Below are 16,212 nucleotides of genomic sequence, written 5' to 3' on the forward strand. Positions count from 1 at the left end.
ATGATCATAATCTTTCTTTAACTTAGCATGATCAACGTTGTGTGACTCCTCAAGAGCCAAACGAAGACCACGCTCTTCCTCAAGAGCATTGGAAAGATCCGAAATCTCATCGGCATAGTCACGACTATGCCCTTCCATCTTGGAGATGGTGTCTTCGTGAGCCTCGATCATGTCATTGGCCTCACCAAGTTGTTCCAAGAGAGCAACAAAGTGCTTCTTGGATTTTCCCTTGAGTTTGCCCATAAAGGCCTCAAACTCGTTAGCCTCCACATTAGCTCCCTCAAGTTCATTAATGCTACCCATTGGGGAAGGATGATTAATGATGGTAGTTTTGATGTTGGAGGTTACCTTGTTGGTGGCTTTAGCCATGAGGCACTTGACGGTGATGCTCTCGTTGGGTGAGTCGAAGAGAGACACCCGTGACATTGTTGCAATGGCAACGGAGGCCATGGCAACCGACTCATCATCTTCATCATCGTCATCATCCTTATTGTACTCTTCTTGCACAACCAAAGCCTTGGGAGGAGTCTTCTTGGTGAAGTTGTTCTTGTTGGGGAACGACTTGGCCTTGTCCTTTCGGATGAGTTTGCCACCATTGTCTTCCCTCTTCTCATACGGGCATTCCGCAACGAAATGACTCACGTTGCCGCAATTGTAGCAAGTCCTTACATGTTGCTTACCCCTTGTGCCACTCGAGTTGTTTTTGCTAAAGTTGGGCCTCGAGTTTTTCTTGCTCCAAAATTGCCTTGAAGCAAGTACCATGTGTTCATGATATACATACTTCGTATCTTCGGGGTTGCTCTCCTCTTCTTCCTCTTCTTCTTCTTCCACGGTGAGCTTGGCCTTCAATGCAAGGTTAGGCTTCTTTGCCCGTTTAGAACGGAGCACCGCATTGTCGGCGGTCTTGTCCAAAATGTTCATGGCCACAAACTCATCCAACACTTCGCTTGAGGTCAAAGTGTGGAAGTCCAGTCTTTGACGAATGACGGAGGACATGGCCTTGTGGTAGGGCATCATTGCCTTGAGGAATTTGCGCTTGATCCAATTGTCATCCATGTCCTTGCTCCCGTGATCTCGTAGTGAGACCGCGAGTTTGGTTACTCTCCGATAAAGCTCACGAGGTTCTTCATCTTCCTTCATTGCAAACTCATCGGCCTCATCTTGTACCACTTCATAGTTGGAGTGTTGAATGCTTGCGCTTCCCCGGTAGAGAGACACGACACAATGCCATGCATCTTTGGCCAAGGCGAAGGGACGAAGATGAGGTAGGTCTTCGGGTGGAATTGCATCTTGAATGATGAAGAGAGCATTCTCATTGAATTGATTGTCCACGGCTTCTCGAGGAGTGAAGTTGCTTGGATCATGTGGATAGAAACCTTCTTCAATGATTCTCCAAAGGTTAGTGTTCACATGATTTAAATGACGTTTAAAGCGGTAAACCCAAGAATCAAAATCCTCATTTTTCACAATCTTAGGGGGAGGACCGACATGATTCAAATGAGTGGAAGGAACCGGTCCACCATAAACAAGTGGTGGTTCCACATGGGCAAAGATGTCAGTGCCATTCTTGCCACTAGAAGGAGCCTTTTCACTACTAGCTTCCCCCTTGTCGGGGATAGCATCCGTCACCTTGTTGACGGGATCACCCACTTTCAACAGTGCGGTGGATAGTTTAAGCCCCTCGAGAAATTTAGTAAACATGCTTTCAACTTCGGTCGTCATGGAGGTTTTCAATGTCTCCAAGGCCACATTGAACTCCTCACGAGAGACCGAAGTTCCCCATCTCCCGTAGACGAGATCGGATTCACACCGGAGTGTTCCTCCACACTGTCTACGGTATCAACCATACTCTTTGGATGGTAAAGTCCTTAATAAAGAGACGAGGCTCTGATACCAATTGAAAGGATCGATATGGTTGACTAGAGGGGGGGTGGATAGGCAACTACCAAATTTTAGCTTTTCTTTACCAAATTAAACTTTGCATCAAAGTAGGTTGTCTAGATATGCAACTAGGTGAGCAACCTATATGATGCAATAACAACAAGCATACAAGCAAGCAAGGGAAAAAACACTAAAGAGCTTGCACAAGTAAAGGTAAGAGATAACCAAGAGTGGATCCGGTGAAGACGAGGATGTGTTACCGAAGTTCCTTTCTTTTGAGGGGAAGTACGTCTCCGTTGGAGCGGTGTGGAGGCACAATGCTCCCCAAAAAGCCACTAGGGCCACCATATTCTCCTCACGCCCTCACATAATGCGAGATGTCGTGATTCCACTATTGGTGCCCTTGAAGGCAGCGAACGAACCTTTACAAACAAGGTTGGGGCAATCTCCACAACTTAATTGGAGGCTCCCAACAAGACCACGAAGCTTCACCATAATGGAATATGGCTCCGAGGTGACCTCAACCATCTAGGGTGCTCAAACACCCAAGAGTAACAAGATCCGCTAGGGATGAGTGGGGGAATCGAAAATCCCTTGGTGGAAGTGTAGATCGGGGCCTTCTCAACCACTCCCGAGCCAATCAACAAGTTTGATTGGCTAGAGAGATGGATCGGGCGAAAATGGAGCTTGGAGTATTTAATGGAGCTTGAGCAATAAATGGAGCTTGGGGGAGGAAGAGGTGGGTGAGAAGGAGGAAGGGGACTCCCTTTTATAGTGGGGGCAACAATCCTGTTGCCCCCCACCAACCAGCCCCGCACAGGGCGGTACTAGCGCTGAGAGGGGGCGGTACTACCGCCAGGACAACGGTACTGCCGCGCCAGCCAGCGGTACTGCCGCGCTGAGGAGACTTAGTAGGGAACGGACCCAAATGCGGTACTACCACGGTGGTAGGGCGGTACTACTGCTCCTGGAACGGTACTATCGCCACTACAACCGTGACTAGTGCCGCAAAACCCGACACGAGAAAAAGACCTCTCGAATCGAGGCGGTAGGAGCCAGACTGCCCAGCGGTACTACGGCAGTGGGGTCAAGGGCGGTAGTACCGCTGTGGAGCGGTACTGCCGCTTGGCTCCTCAGCGGTACTATCGCTGGGTGCGCGGTACTACCGCTTTGACCCAGACAGGACAAGGAAGAGAGGAGAGATCTCTTCAATGGAAAGGAAATGCTCGGAGGGTGAGAAGCTGATGTGTACGTGATGATTCCACCCATGCAAAACCCCAGCGGACCCCCTCTTGATAGTACGGTGCCCTCTATGCAACTAGTCCATCGAGAAAGAAACGAAAGAGCTACACCGTCTTGAATACACTCCGAGGGGAAGAAGGCGTCTCGTGCCAGGGGAGAATCTGTGAATTATTCAAAGCACAAGATTAGTCCGCAAACATGTTGTCATCAATCACCAAAACTACCTTGAGAGAGATATGCCGTAACAAAGTCAATCATGGAGAAACTAGGTTTTGCTGCACCTTGGGTGACTGTCGTGATGAATATGGCGAGCTCAGTATCTTTCTCTATTATGTTTAATGGTGTGAAGTCAGAAGAGTTTAAACCCACAAGAGGTATTCGACAGGGAGATCCAATCTCTACTTACCTTTTCTTGATAGCAGCGGAGGGCCTTTCGTGCCTGTTAAATTCTCAAAATGAATCATCCCAGCTCAGCGGCATTAAGGTGGCACCGTCGACCGGCGGTGAATCATCTTTTATTCGCGGATGATAGCCTGCTATTTTTCAGGGCAAGTGTTAATGGAGTGGAGGAAGTTTCAAACCTATTGAATACTTACTGCATGGCATCGGGACAGAGAATATTAAAGATCCCTGTATGCACATGCAACGTACCAGACTTCTGGGCGTGGCATCCGGAGAAGAAAGGCAATTTCACTATTAGTTCGGCCTGTAGATTCCTTCAAAAAATCAAGTTACAAAGGGAGGAGTGGCTCGAAGGAAGGAGTGGATCCTCCAACGGCGAACAAGAGGAAAAGTCATGGTGTTCGTTATGGAAATTAAAGGTGCCGTCGAAGGTAAGGATCTTCCTATGGAGGCTTGCTCACCACTCGCTACCAACGACGAACACTTTGCAGAGAAGAAACATGGCGGTACAGGCTACATGTCCGCTATGCGACTGCGTTGATTCATGGAGGCATGCACTGGTGTCGTGCACGATGTCACACTGCGTTTGGGCTCTATCGGATGAGGCACTTGTTTCCCAAATGTCTGAGAACTTGGAAGCTAACGCGCGGATTTTGTTATTCCAGTTGAATGAATCCTTGGACCATGCAAGCTTCACGCGGCTGGTAATTACACTATGGTCTATTTGGTTTACAAGAAGGAAAGCTATATATGAATCAATTTTCCAGAGTCCACAACAGACCACATGCTTTGTGAACAATTACATTGATGAGCTGGGCCAGTTACATGCTAGGAAGGAGCATCAAATAACACAAAGGGTAGCATCGGCACAGCAGAAAAGGTGGCTTCCACCTCCGAGTGGCAAGGTAAAGTTCAATGTGGATGGAGCAGTGGCCAGGTCTCGGCGTGGAGGGGCTGCTGCAGTGATATGCCGGGATCGGGACGGCCAATATATGGGTTCATCGGCGGTTGTTTTTCAGGGAATCACTGATCCGATGATGCTCGAGACTTATGCTTGCAGGGAAGCGTTGGCGTTGGCAGAAGACCTTGCGGCAATGAACATATGTGTGGCCTCAGATTGTCAAGAAGCGATCAATGATATTAATAGAGGGACAGTAGGCCCCAACGTTGCTCTTATACATGAAATAATGCTTCGATGTAATAGCTTTAATTCATTCTCTTTTATTCATGAACGTAGGAACCACAATTATGAGGCTCACAATCTTGCCAAGTTTACTTGTACTCTAGGACTAGGTAGACATGTTTGGTTGGGCAACCCTCATGACCCAAACCTTGTACCTATGCCGCTTGTTTTTTAATGAATAAAGTTTGGTGAGAGTTCTAAAAAAAATCTCCTCCCTGATCCCCCACCTCTCCTCACCAGCACGTCTCCTCCCCTTCCCTCCACACATCTGTCTGGTTCTCTTCCGACCCTTTCCATCCCCATCTGCTTCTCCTGCAGTGCCATACCGCCACCTCATCCGTGCTCCACTACAAGCACCAGCGAAGCACATGCTTCGCCTCCTCCAGATCCACGAGGTGATGCGGAAGGAACTTGACATGGAGGATTCGAGGGCACTACAAATCAAGAGAACAAGCTCCGCCAGCGACCCCTTTCCACCGAGCTCAGACAAAAGGAGCTGGCTGTGCATGGGGATATTGACCACAAAGATCAATGATGGCTATGGGATTCTCAAATCCACAAATTTATGTTGTTTCCTTTTTTCTTTATCATGTGGATGTCAACGAAAAAGGGCCCGTGTTATATTCTCATGCGCCAGATTCAGTTATTTGCATCGAAGTTTTTTTGGTCCACACCCAATTGACTACAATTTCAGATTGGTTTTTGTTTTTGCAGCTATTCAGAACGCATGTTCATCTTCCCCCAACCTACACAGTGAATACTAACATTTTTTATGATGATACATGAGCCAGTATTATGGCTCATCTTGATCTGCTATTTGGATCAATACAATTTTGTGGAATTGTACGTACTTCTCTTCATGTTGTTTACAGACAGCCGAAGTTACAAATCCAGTCGTGACGACTACATGTAATTGTTTGTACATAAGCCTCAATTGAAGATAAGGTTGATAGAAGTACTTTGTATATATGTTCTCCCCATTTAAAAAAATAGGTAAGTTCTATGGGAACAGCTGGAGCGATGTCTGTTTTATTTACAATGTATATCAATGTATCATGACTTGTGGGTGCAGGTTGTGCTTTACGATCCTAACGAGAAATTCTTATCGGGAGAGGTTTCTTATCAGTTCTATGAGAAGTGCAATATTTAAGGACGCCGATAACTGCCACACGTATGGTATATACGACATGCGCCCACATATCGTGTGTGGTGTGAGCAGGAGGCAGCCCACACGGGCTGTGTGTGGGCGGACATTAGAATTGCCCACACGTGTGGGCGCGGCTACTTTGTGCCACACACCCAACAAGTACTACTCATCTCCACCCCGTGCGTGTGGCATGAAGCAAAAATGCCCACACGTCCTGACGCAGCTACGTTAGGTACCCCGCGGGATGACGATTTAGTTGCCATCTTGGTTGGCAGATGTAGTTATCCGGGATGGCAAGTGTAGTTGTAAAAGCGTGGCAACTCTATCTGTTTTGGTTAACTATAGTTGCCATATCTAATTTATGATAGTTGCCGCGTGTAAATCAAACCGTAGTTGCCGTGTGTGATTAATTACATGCCACATATAGTCAAAACAGTAGTTGCCATGTGTGTTTACCTAGTTGCCACGTGTGGTCCAACCATAGTTGCCATGTATTGTTAATCACAGTTGCCATGTGTGTTTATCTGGTTGCCACGTACGCGCAACTACAGTTGCCGTGTAGCAAAGAATCACAGTTGCCATGTGTATGTACCGAGTTGCCATGTTCGCGTAACTGCAGTTGCCATGTAGCAAAGAATCACAGTTGCCATGCGTGTGTATCGAGTTGCCACGTTCGCGTAATTGCAGTTGCCATCCACAAGGTAGTAGTGTCGTGTGGGCGAAAAGCAGTTCGCCCACACGCGCATGACCTAGTTGGTGGCTGTGTGGACGAAAAGCAGTTCGTCCACACAATGTAGCTGTCAAACAACGTGGTGCGGGCGTGTGGGCAAACTCTCCAACGCTCACACACCAGCCCCATCCTACGTGGCACACCAAATCCACCTTTTCGTATCAAGATTCGTGCAAAAAACAGTGAACGACGATTCAGGCGTATGGACGAGTTGGGTAACACCCACACGTGTGGGCGTTAGTATTTTCGATATTTAATACATGTTTTGCGAGCCTACATCCATTGTTGTCCATCAACCAATTCTGTAGTAGATGTTGGCTCGCAAAATAGATGTGATCCCTTTTTGCTTTTTTCAAATATTTTCAGAATTGTACAGTCACTCACCATATTACACTTTTGATCTCCATAGAGGATATGTTTGTGAGCATGTTAATCTCAGTCTTCTATTAATGAAGTACCCATTCATTGGTCCATGTTTTGCTGATCGAGTATACTGTTTGCTTGAATTTATAATGTGATATGGAACCAGGATAAGTCTTAATCAATAGCAATTAAAAGTTTTTTTTGAATTGCTGAAGATCTGAAGAATCCACTCACCCGGAGATCTTTTCAGTTGGTTTGTATACATGTTTGATTTCTGAAGGTTTGAGCATAATGGACAAGACTTATATGGGCAAACACTTGGTGTGCTTCCTACCGATGCTTTTCTTTGAGGTCGTTGTATGTGGTAGTTCAACTGTATCTGCTGTTTCCATTTGTTTTTGGGTTTTGTCCAGTCATTTCTTTGTCATTGTACTTTGGCAATTTGGCCCTTCTGTTATTCTATTAAGTTTACATGCAGCTCTCTTGCATGGTTCAGAAAAAAAGCTTAATCCCAAAATTCAAAGGAAAAACTAAAATAAGTGTTTCTTAGTATCGAAGTACTATTCCATGCTTTGATGCTCTCCGAGACACTATTTTAGTTCAGTTCATATAAATTATGCTGAAACTCAAACATTGATCGAACAAATACGATTGAATGTTGATCCTTGTACTCCGGCCATCAATCCACATGGCCCAGTTGCTACCAATGGTAAGTCAACTCTCTTTGCTATTACATTTTTTTCCTTGGAATTTTTTGTGGTGATTTAAGGTTTTATTTAGTTTCTATGCTACCTTCAATGCCAACAAAGAGATCCCGCATCAACGCGCGGGGTATCATCTAGTATATTTAAGAAGTTTATCCCACTAACATATTTATCTAAACATGCATGCTATCCACATCAGCAGCCAAACACATCAACATTTCTTTACCGGCTTACATGGGGGACCCACGAGAGTACACATCATCCACATCAACCTTCGGTTACCAGCATTAGGACCCACCATAGGTGATCACGAACCGCTTTTCCCTGATTCATCTGAAACAACCGCTCCCATGTCCAGTTCCACCACAAAGAAATTGTCCATTCGATTCCCCTCCCATCCTCTGTAACCGAGGAGTCAATCGAATATCCACCACCACCCCATGTGCATCCAGTTTCCAACCCTCCTCGACAGTGATCCGGCGAGGTGCAGCGACCCTGCCTAGCGACCCACGGCGAACCAGGCACGCCGGCCATCCGGTGTGACCCCGGTGACCCGTCCCACGATCCCGAGGACATCGCCATGACCCCGGCCCGCTACCCTGCGTCCTCATCGGCGCCGGCACCTCGCGACCCCTGCGAGCCATGCGGCTTCGGCGACCCCGCCTACTAACTGTGTGTATGTTCTTCGACCTATCACTCCAGTTGTTGTTCAGGGGAGGGCACTTCCGTGGGCGTCAGGTGGACGGTAGAGGTCTCCATGGACCAGATCTGCTGACAACTTAATCCACAAAGGAATTTTCCATCACTTCAATCCGAGCTATGTAGCCCTTGTGGAGGAGTATCGAGGAAGGAGGTGGAATCGGCTGCTGACTGTGCCTCTACCTGCGCATCTAACCGTTTGAGGCTGACCACAATTGGTTGATTATGCCCTACTGAATCAGGTTTCGTCCAGATCCTCCTCATCCCAATATTTCTATGTTGTCTAGCTGCTTTACCGCCACAGTATCTAGCAATTAATTAAGCTGCAGATTATTTTTGTCAGCCAATGTAACTTTACTAATATTGATGTTTCAGGTATATCTAATTGACAATTGTGCTCTGCATTCAGACTATAATTGACAATTGTGCTCTCGCATTCAGAAAAAGGTGCATGGTTTAAACCATGTTTATCTTGATTGCAGTTTATCCAACATATTGCAGGTTTAAACCATGAGATTTTCTAGGTTATCCAAAGGCATGACAGCACAACAGGTGATCCGACACATGGCTCACATGGTATCATACTTTGTATTTGTTCAGGGTGTTTTCATCTTTATCTCTTTTGGATTCAACAAGAAAAGAAAAAAATATGTTGGGATTTCAACCGCCTAGAGTCATCAATTTATGTAAGATTGTATATACTAAGTGGCGGCTCGCCATATTTTTTGCATTATGGATTTTCAAGTCACCGGCCAGGTAATCCGAGGTTATTATGATATTTTCCATTAAAATTAATGTTTCATTTGATGTGAATAAGATTATTCACTTTGAAGTTATTTGGGAGAAGTATGCAAATAACATGTTCTTTTTTCGCAATCGCGCCATCCGCATCCAAAAACTACTGCATCAAGTCTAATTTGTATATCTGACAGAAGGTATTACAGTAGAGTATACTACCTTTAATAAAAAACACTTTTAAGCAATTAATAACTTCTAACTGATCCCTGTCGCCATCTTATCCATCTTATCATATGTAAAATTACACGTATTTCTCTCATCACAATTTTTTCAATTGATAACAATGTGTCAACTACTTCGTTAGAGATTGTTGGCAAAACATGCTATTTTTGCTTCAAGTATGGTTTCTCAAGATGACATTTATAGTTTCCTCATGCTGTCTGCGCGCAACTTTGTTCCATAAATAAGTTCATATATTTTTAGTCGTTTAATATATGTGTGTTGTTCCGGTGAGTTGACAAGTGGAAGACCTTTTCGACTGTATAGTCATTCATAGTAAATAATCTCTGAATGGAATGTTGAATTTGAAATAGAATGGTAATTGGTTTCTACACTCAATAGTAAAGTTAATTGCATGCATCAGTTCAGAAGCTTTCGTAATGTGCCCATTGTTTTATGGTAAAAAAAAGTACCCATTGTTTTATGCTTTCTTCTCCTTGCCTCCTCTCACATTTGTAATATATTGTCTCTTTAAGTATTTTGGCATGCTTATGTACCACGACATTGTTCATATTTTTTGCTATGTACCGTTAAGAAAAGTCACAACAAATTCCCGCAGCAACGCGCGGGGTATCTTCTAGTCTTCATAACAATTCTACACGGGCTTGAATGATCATAGGTGAATTCAATGAAATTCTTGTTGCAAGTGAGAAGGAAGGAGGTAACATGAGGCCACCATAGTATATGCAAAATTTCAAAGATTGTCTAGAAGAATAGCCGAAGGGGGGACGCCGATTCGAAGCACACTGGCTGAACGTTGATACAATGGACAAAATCGTCAAGACTGCGTGGCGGTGGTCTCAGCTAGCTAGCGCTGGATTGTTACTGGAAACTCTTACAAAAGTTGTAAAAGATGATCATTTTCATGTTGGAAATATGCCCTAGAGGCAATAATAAAATGGTTATTATCATATTTCTTGTTCATGATAAATGTCTATTGTTCATGCTATAATTGTATTAATCAGAAATTTAAATACATGTGTGAATAAATAAAGTATACTGTGTCTCTAGTAAGCCTCAACTAGACTTGCTCGTTGACCAAAGATGGTCATGATTTCCTAACCATAGACATGAGTTGTCATTTGATAACGGGATTACATCATTAGAAAAATGATGTGATGGACAGACCCAACCGTAAGCTTAGCATTAGATCGTTTAGTTATTTGATATAGCTTTCTTCATGTCAAGTATCAGTTCCTTAGACTATGAGATCATGCCACTCCCGAATACGGGAGGAATGCCTCATGTGCTATCAAACGTCAATTCGTAACTGGGCGATCATGAAAGTGCTCTATAGGTATCTCCGAAGGGGTCTGTTGGGTTGCATGGATCAAGATTGGGATTTGTCACTCCGTGTGACGGAGAGATATCTCTAGGCCCTCTCTGTAATACTGTTAGAGATATGCCCTAGAGGCAATCATATATGATGATATTTCCTATTTGTTTATGAATAAAGATAGTCCTCGGACATTATCAATGATGTGTATCAGTAAGTACGTGACTTGTTTGTGGGACTATGCATTGTATGATGACTGTCCTAAAGGTCCCTAGTCGAAAGGACTGTGTGGACGTGCAGCTGACTAGACTAGCATATGACACGGTCGATGGCTTGGTCTCACTAGCCATGGAGCATTGGATGCTAACCGGATAATATGGACTCGGAAGGATCTGGTCGGATTCAACGTAGTCGGATCCGAGTTGAGATAAGGTCTGAGTCGGACAGACCCAACTATGAGACGCAGCGATATGTCATCTGAGAGTCTCTAGTATAACATACGTTCTATGTCCTAAGACCTGAGCTGACGCATGTTCTCAGGATGGTGACAGACTTGCTTTGGGCCAACCAAATGCTACTCCGTGACTGGGTAGTTACAAAGGTAGGTTTCGGTCTTGTCCAGACCCATGCGGCGAGACATGGTCGAGCAAGATGGGATTTGCCCCTCCGATCAGGAGAGATATACCCTGGGCTCCTCATGTGATCCGACCAGGATAAGCATGGCCATGCGATTAGGATTATGAGATAATCCGGTTTGTGGTCGACATTACTGGAACGAGAAAGAGGTCGGGCTAGCACAAGGATGACAGACTCGCCTTGCGCCCGACAACATATATCGTGTGGCAAAAGGAATGGAAGTATGATGTACAGGTTTGCCTAACCAGCTTCATAGTCTGCTTGGTGTTCGGCATGCCTTGCTAGGGGCCGCTACCAACCATGCAGTTCGGAGGTGATCCGAACTGCGACCAAGGCGGCTTGAACCTAAGGGGTCACGCGCTTAAGGGATGGAACCTACGAGGTCGGATCCGGGGACACTGGTCGGATGTGATCCGAGCTATATTCGGATTCTGGCCGAGTAGACTTATGAGCTTTAGGGTCCGTCCGAGGCCCAAGTGTTGAGCCCGCGACGGACGCCTATATAAAGTGGGGTGCGACACACTCATGCGGCGGGGGGCTTCGGCGCTGTCACTAGGGTTTGCATGTGTTGCGAATAGACACCTCCACTCGCCACCGATTGTGTGATCGGACCTAGCAGTCCACCAGTCTGCCGCACGACGTTCCTCCTGCACGCGCGGATACCTTTAGAGGCGGTGCACTTGCGCCGCTCCGGTGAACCTGTACATGGGAACCGACGATCGACTGTTCGAGGGAGATCGAAAAAGGAGGAGACGATCCACGCGGACACGCTGTCCCAACTCTTCTTCCGCTGCACAACACTGCGCGTCTAGTGGTAATGAACTATGATCCATCTCCCGTAGCATCTTCTTGGCTGTTCTGCGCGTAGAAAATTTAATTTGCAGTTGACGCACCCTATCGTAGAACCCAACAGTGGTATCAGAGCCTCTGCTATAGGATTTGGATTCAGATCGTATGCATATTAGATATGTGGAGGCGGCAGATGAGATATGTCGTCGTTGATAAGATCGGCTTTGTGCACGGTTGATGAGATCAACTGCACAAGGGGATCGATGTGGCTTTGTTTCTGTTGATCGGAGACGATGAGGTCGTGACACAACCTACCCCTACCGGTCGATATCCGCCATCGAGGTTAACAGTGAAACATAAATCCAAATCGGGCTCGCAATGATCGATAAGATCGGTCAGATCAGAAAATTCGGCGTGATGAGAGTTCAGATGTGATATGTGATTTCCGAAAACGTCGGGCGCCTAGTATGTCGTACATGATCACTCAAATCGGTAGAATGCGAGTAACTTTGTTTTGCAGGTTTGATGTGAATAGTATGGCTCATGTATGTGATGCATGTGTGTAATTTATACATGGCTTGCGTGTCATGTTTGTCAGCCGTTAGGAGCCAAAGTGCTATCATTATAATGTATAACGACCTGCGTGTCGACTTGTGACTCTATGTAAAATTCATTACCAGTTGTAGTAGTTGAATTATAGAGATCAGGTTGGTAGCTTGGCGTCCTGGCGTGACAAACAAGATGGAGTTCCTAGATGGTCATCGGAGTTGGAGCCGACCTGGAAGGACATCCATGAAGGAGCCATACTATTTCACAATATATGTTTTATTTGTGATTGTTATGCTTCTTGTTTTGTATGCATGTTAGAATGATAGAAAGATCCCTCGCTAATATCAAGAAATTTGCCATTCTCGATGTTGCACCTTCGCATGTCAAGTACGTATAGTAGTGGGCTCATAGAATTGGGGTGCTGCTAGGTGTCCTTGAACTGAAGGGTTCGTGTCGGACACGGATATGCACTGCATCAGGTAACTTGACAAGGCTATCGAAACGGTTTTGGGCCTTGTGGCAAAGATGGTTGGGGGCCGGGGTATGAGATACCTTCCCGACCGACAGGAGTCGTATAGAGATACGATTAGCAAGGAGTTGCTTACCGGATAGGCATGTTGTCTAGCAGTGATGCTAAAGCTCACTAGTCGCATGTGCTAGTCGAATCCTGAATCACTGAGAGTTTGCGGAGGGATGTTGACTTCAGTGGGAGTATTTCTGTTTAGGCTTGAATTATTCTACACAAACACATTGCTTAGTGATTGCATATTTTCTGTTGTAGATCAATGGCACCACCCGCTCAACCCAACTTCGCATTGAAATCAATTCTGGAAAAGGATAAACTGAATGGAACAAACTTTACCACATGGTATAGAAATTTGAGAATTGTTCTCAAGCATGATAAAAAAGAACAAGTTCTAGAGGATCCACTTCCAGAGGAACCTACCGATAATGCTAGTGCCACAACTAAGAATGCCTACCAGAAACTCATTGATGAATCAACGGAGATCAGCTGTCTGATGCTGGCTTGTATGGAGCCTGATTTGCAACAACATTTCAAAAATGTTGAGGCTTACGATATGATCGAGAGTCTCAAGAGCATGTTTCAGACACAGGCTAGGACCGAAAGGTTCAACGTCTAGCGATCCTTGATGGATTGCAAGCTGAAGGAAGGTGATCCACTGAGCCCACATATGATCAAGATGATCGGATATGTGCAAGCTTTGGATCATTTGGGCTTCCCGCTCTTGGATGAGCTGGCTACTGATGCAGTTCTGGGTTCTCTTCCGCCCAGCTATGGGACGTTCATCTCGAACTATCATATGCATGGCATGGATAAGAAGCTCACTGAATTGCATGGAATGCTCAAAGTGGCAGAGCAGGATATTAAGAAAGGCACACATCAAGTGTTGATGGTGCAGAAATCGGCTAAGTTTAAGAAGAGTTGGTCCAAGAAAAAGGCTAAGGCAAAGGGCACGGAGATGTTAACCTCCGCCGCTGCACCGAAGTCTGGACCGGACTCAAAGACCGTTTGCTATCATTGCAAGGAAACATGTCACTGGAAGAGGAACTGTAGCAAGTGGCTTGTAGAGCATGGCAAGAAGGCCGAGAATGTTGCTTCAGGCAAAGGTACACTTGTTGCATATGTCATAGACATTTACCTTGCTAACATACCCAGTAGCTCTTGGGTATTTGATACCGGATCGGTTGTTCATATTTGCAACTCGATGCAGGGGCTGGTAAGAACTAGGCATGTGGCACAAGGGGAGATTGACATCAGGGTAGGCAACAAAGCAAGAGTTGCTGCGTTAGAAGTCAGCACGATGCAACTCCAGCTTCCTTCTGGATTTATTTTGGAAGTAAATAATTGTTATTACATTCCTGCACTTAGTCGGAACATTATTTCTACCTCATGCTTGATGAGTCAGGGTTATGAATTCAATTTAAAGGACAATGGTTGTTCGATTTATTTGAATGGTATGTTCCACGGCTATGCACCCATTGTTGATGGGTTATTTATATTGAATCTAGAACAAGAACCGGTCTATAACGTGAATGTCAAGAGGCATAAGCCTAATGAGATAAATCCGACATACTTCTGGCATTGCTGGCTTGGACACATTAGTCTGAAACGCATGAAGAAGCTCCATGATGATGGGCTCCTAACTTCGTCCGATTTCGGGACATGCGAATCATGCTTGCTCGGCAAGATGACTAAGTCTCCTTTCGCAAAGAGTTGCGAGAGGGCGTCCGAGCTATTGGAACTTATACATAGTGATGTGTGTGGTTCAATGAGCACAACTGCCAGAGGTGGCTATCAGTACTTCGTGACTTTTACCGACGACTTAAGTAGATATGGATATATCTATTTGATGAGGCACAAGTCAGAAACTTTTGAAAAGTCCAAATAGTTTCAAAACGAGGTTGAGAATAAGCTCGGCAAGACTATAAAACTTCTACAATCTGATCGTGGAGGTGAGTACATGAGCCAGGAGTTTGATGATCATCTGAAAAGCCGAGGTATAGTACCTCAGCTCACACCTCCGGGTACGCCACAGAGAAATGGCGTATCGGAACGGAGGAATCGTACCTTGTTGGACATGGTTCGATCTGCGATGAGCAAATCGGATTTACCGTTGTCATTCTAGGGATACGCTCTAGAAACTGCAGCTTTCACACTTAACAGGGAACCATCAAAATCCGTAGAGAAGACACCACATGAGATGTGGACCGGCAAGAGTCCCAGTTTGTCTTTTCTAAAGATTTGGGGTTGTGAAGCATTTGTCAAGCGAATTATGTCATACAAGCTTACACCCAAATCGTACAAATGCATATTCGTGGGATATCCGAGGGAAACCTTGGGATATAGCTTCTACAACCAGGAAGAGAACAAAGTGTTTGTTGCTCGGAACAGGGTTTTCCTTGAGAAAGAGTTTCTCAGTCGAGAGGCTAGTGGGAGGACGGTCCGACTCGAAGAAATTTGAGGACCACTCGGGGACGGATCGGCTAGTGATGAGATCATACCGGAGTTAGTGAGGGAACCCGTAGTGGAAGCGGCGCCGGAACCACGGAGGTCGGAAAGTTTGCACAGAGTGTGTGATGTATTGTTGCTAGAAAGCGACGAGCCGTCCATGTATGCGGAAGCGATGGTGAGCCCGGATTCCGAGGCATGTCTAGAGGCCATGAGATCCGAGTTAAAGTCCATGGATGAAAATCAAGTCTGGGACTTGGTTGATCTGCCATCTGGCGTAAAGGCCATTGGCTGCAAATGGGTCTTTAAGAAGAAAACCGATGTGGATGGAAATGTTTAGATCCACAAAGCTCAGCTTGTCGCTAAAGGTTATGGACAAGTTCAAGGAATTGACTACGACGAGACTTACTCGCCGGTAGCGAAGCTAAAGTCGGTGAGGATCGTACTAGCTATAGCTGCATATTTCGATTACGAGATATGGCAGATGGATGTCAAAACGGCTTTCCTTCACGGAAATTTAACCGAGGACGTGTATATGATACAGCCCGAGGGTTTTGTCAATCCGACTAGCACTAGTAAAGTATCCAAGCTCAAGAGATCCATTTATGGGTTGAGGCAAGCAT

The 16,212-nt window shown here is 45.4% G+C and overlaps 1 long non-coding RNA gene and 1 pseudogene across 1 annotated transcript; both read left to right on the forward strand.

The window, feature by feature from the left end:
• The first annotated feature begins 5,371 nt into the window (after positions 1–5,371).
• On the forward strand, positions 5,372–10,279 carry LOC125551206 (uncharacterized). The gene is made up of 2 exons (XR_015599503.1): positions 5,372–5,701; positions 5,781–10,279. It is a non-coding gene; the product is annotated as an uncharacterized LOC125551206 (long non-coding RNA).
• A 3,124-nt stretch (positions 10,280–13,403) lies between these two features.
• On the forward strand, positions 13,404–15,929 carry LOC147990440 (uncharacterized; annotated as a pseudogene).
• Positions 15,930–16,212: the final 283 nt, after the last annotated feature.

This window comes from Triticum urartu, chromosome 1A (assembly GCF_056163025.1).
Source record: "Triticum urartu cultivar PI428250 chromosome 1A, HENAU_Tu73, whole genome shotgun sequence".
In the NCBI taxonomy this organism is placed as follows: domain Eukaryota; kingdom Viridiplantae; phylum Streptophyta; class Magnoliopsida; order Poales; family Poaceae; genus Triticum; species Triticum urartu.